Source organism: Sturnira hondurensis, unplaced genomic scaffold (genome assembly GCF_014824575.4).
Source record: "Sturnira hondurensis isolate 20B ecotype Veracruz unplaced genomic scaffold, ASM1482457v3 Scaffold0005563, whole genome shotgun sequence".
Taxonomy (NCBI): domain Eukaryota; kingdom Metazoa; phylum Chordata; class Mammalia; order Chiroptera; family Phyllostomidae; genus Sturnira; species Sturnira hondurensis.
In genome coordinates, this window is record NW_028078194.1 from 5,562,310 (window position 1) to 5,565,781 (window position 3,472).

The following is a 3,472-nucleotide window of genomic DNA, read 5'->3' on the forward strand; positions in this document are numbered from 1 at the left end:
GTTTAAATTTATTTATTTTGCAAGGTTTGTACTGACACTGTACTTGTGTATTTATTATACCTAGTCTTCTTGGTATCACTTGTGGATTAGAAGCATTAGTGATTCTCACTATTTGAAGACAAGTCTAAAAAAATGTATGCTCTGAATATGTGAAGTGGACCAGAATTTCATGTATAAAAGCTCCATTTTCATTTCTGATTAACTTAAGAGCTATTGATCCAAGTCATACTTGCTACTTAAGATAAATTATTTTTAAAACCTTGGTGTGTAAAACTATCATGTACATGTAAAGGATTCTTCTTATTCTGTGTAAGAAGCAAATTACAACTTTTAAAATGTGTTCCTATAAAATTCAAATTTTATCTATTGATAACTAAAATAGACATTTCTTCTTAAAATGATAAAACACACTAAAAATCCTAAACTCTGTTTTGAAAGTTGTGGGTTATTTTTACCTGTTATAAACAAGAAGAAAGCAATCCCAAGTCCTTCACAGATTCTAGAAACAGAGTGTTAAAAACACAGTGCGCAGCTTTCGTGTTAAGTTCTGACCTCGAGCCTTCCTGCTGGAAGAACCTCCACGTGGTTTCTCAGCAGAATCCAGGCTATTCTAGTTTGGTGTTTGTACAGAGCTACAGGTTTCTTTTTAAACCAAATAATCAGCCTGTAACAAATGCACAATGCTGTCCATTTTTTAAAAATACATTCCAGAAGTACTTTCTCAAGCTTCTATAAATCAACAGGCATTTACCCCTCTTGGGTTTGGCTAACCAACCACGAATTGAAAAGTGAGTTCCTGGCCTACCTGGCTGTAGCTGAATAAAGACTGCAGAGTAAGGAACGGAAAAGCAAAGCCGGCCTCCCTCGGTTTATCATCTGGCCTTGACTCTTTCAACTGCGCCCCGCCCCACCGTGTTTTTACATAGTTGATTTGGCCACAGCACCAAATCTAAAGCACACCATGAGACTGAATGTGAGACTGGGTTGTACCCAGTGAGAATGTGACCTGTGTTGCAACTCAGCTTGGTCATTCACTCCATTTGAAGGTGAAAGTACATCCCTAATTGTATTTGAGTCGCTGGGATTTTAGAAAGAAAACATTACTCAAAAATGTAAAAGGTCTACTCTGCTATTACAACTAACCGGCAGAAAGAAACCAACCTGGTATGTGCCCAAAACATGAGATTTTAATTTATGGCTTATCTGAAGTATACAGCTATATTAGTATACCAAGTGACACTATCCTGTTGTTTAGAATACGTCTATAATAGCCACCCAAACTCTAACCATCACCACTCCATACTTTTCAGACCCCTAAAAATCTGGGTAGCAGACTTTTACCAGTAAAGTTGATATGGAAAAGAATCCAAATATGCAACCTGGGTTTATTACAACATTTGAGGGAGAAATATTTTAGGTGGCTTCACTGAAAACAAAAGGAAAAGAGCATGAATTCAGTCTCAGTTAAGGCAATGACAACTGTTTCTTGCCAACCGCAACTGGCAAGAAAGAATTCAAGCAGAAACCCACGGTGCACTGTGATGCTGGAAGAAACAGATCAACTTCCTCAGTCACCTGTGCATCTGAAATTGGCTGTTTTGCAAAATGGAAAATTATACAAAGGTGGTAAGGAATTGGGAGTAAGTTTGGACAAATCTGTAGAAGTAACACTATTTGGGCAGGAAGGGTCCCCCTGGGGGAACACCTTATCATGTCATCCTTAGTAAAAGTTACTTATAATGTCTCCTTTTGGGGGTAAACATGGGGCCCAGACTTAACAAATGAGTTACACATGCCTTGTTTTTAATCAAATTTGCTCTCATACAAAGGTCTCCCATCACCAAAGCTCCGAAGACTCTGACAGTTCATTAATGAAAGTGGGCCTCCTGTATGGCCGTCTTCCCCTTGCTGTTCTCTCCTTCAGTGTCTCTGCTAACCTCCCCTCCTCTCCCCAGACTCCCACAGGCTTTAATTCTGAAAAGCAATCAGAGCTTGCATATTGGCCTGGTAAACTTGAATTAACTCTAAAAACACAAAGCCCCACAGCTCAGCTCCCACACCCATAGAAGAGGACAGGTCTTCCTGGCTGATCTCACGCTTGGTGGAGTGACAGGCAGCCTGGAGGGGGAGGGCTCCCTAGATGGCTGCCTCAGGCTCCTTTCAGCTCCTTCAGCTGTTCACATCAGCAGTGAGGCAAGAAGTAAGCCCTGGGCCCTTCCCAGAGATTTTAGAGAAGGGAAATGGCCTCACACACAGCCTGCACTTTGGCCAACATTTCCATGACACAGTGCTTGTTAATGTGTGTGTTCCCTGCTATTCCCATACACCAGCTTCCTCAGAGCAATCCTTGACCAGTGGTTCAGTACTCTGGCACAGGAATACCTGCAATGAATGTTTTTCAAGTATTTCCTGAATCTCCATGATTATCAAACTATTCACAGACATCTCTTACATCCAAACCATACTATGCTCAAGGCTGCCATCAAGCAGGCCTCTGAAACCTCCTCTACTTCCGATTACACAGGTCTCCAAACAACTCACTCTGACGCTGTTAGGTAATGTATTTTTTTCAGTGTGTGCGAATGACTTAGCTTTCAAGACCATGGAAGACTGAGGCTGTGTGTCTTACTCCCCATCATTACCCCACTTCACTTTTAAGTGCCTAGCACAGTGCTAAGCACATAGTAGGTGCTCTGTATTTGTCTAGTTAAAAAAAAATAGGGCTGTAGCTCAGTGCAGACTCAGGGCATGTCTGTATGTGTGTCTGTCTGTGTTATTACCAATGACTACCATTACTTCATTCTGAAAATCAAACTCATGAATATGAGGCTATATACACTAATGCTCAAATTCATAGAGGATGTTCAAAAGCTAGATATATAACTTCAAGGTCCCACTGTGATTCTCTATATATGTAACCAGAAGGTTAAAAGCATAATACAAGTGTGAATTGGTTGATGAATTTCTATTTTTAAATTTATTTTTCTTCTAAACTACAGCTTGTACTGCCAAAGTGAAATATAGACGTATCTGTGGGTTTAGAAAATAAATGACGTGTGGCATGTACTGGTGACTTGCGCTCCATAAGACCCTCCAGTCATCCCTACCATTCCTAACATTCCTGACCTTTGTTTTATATCTAAAAGGTGGGTTAAAAACAAATATTTATATGCTGAGGCATACATTTCTCATCATTAAATAATCAAGCCTAAAAAAACTGGTCTTGGAAACACTTTTTAAAACACATGTAAGAATCTGCTGAAGAGATTACATGCACTATGAAAGCTGATATTCCCCATTCTGTTAGAATAATAAGGGAACTTTCTATTTTCATTTACTTCAAGACAAAAAAAAAAGAGCTTTAAGCTCTACGAGGCCAAAATCACTGGCTTCTCTAGCTCTGAACCACTAACAGGGCTGTTAGTCGGACTGCTGTGCATTTTTCTTTTTAGTTCTCACATTACAAAAATAG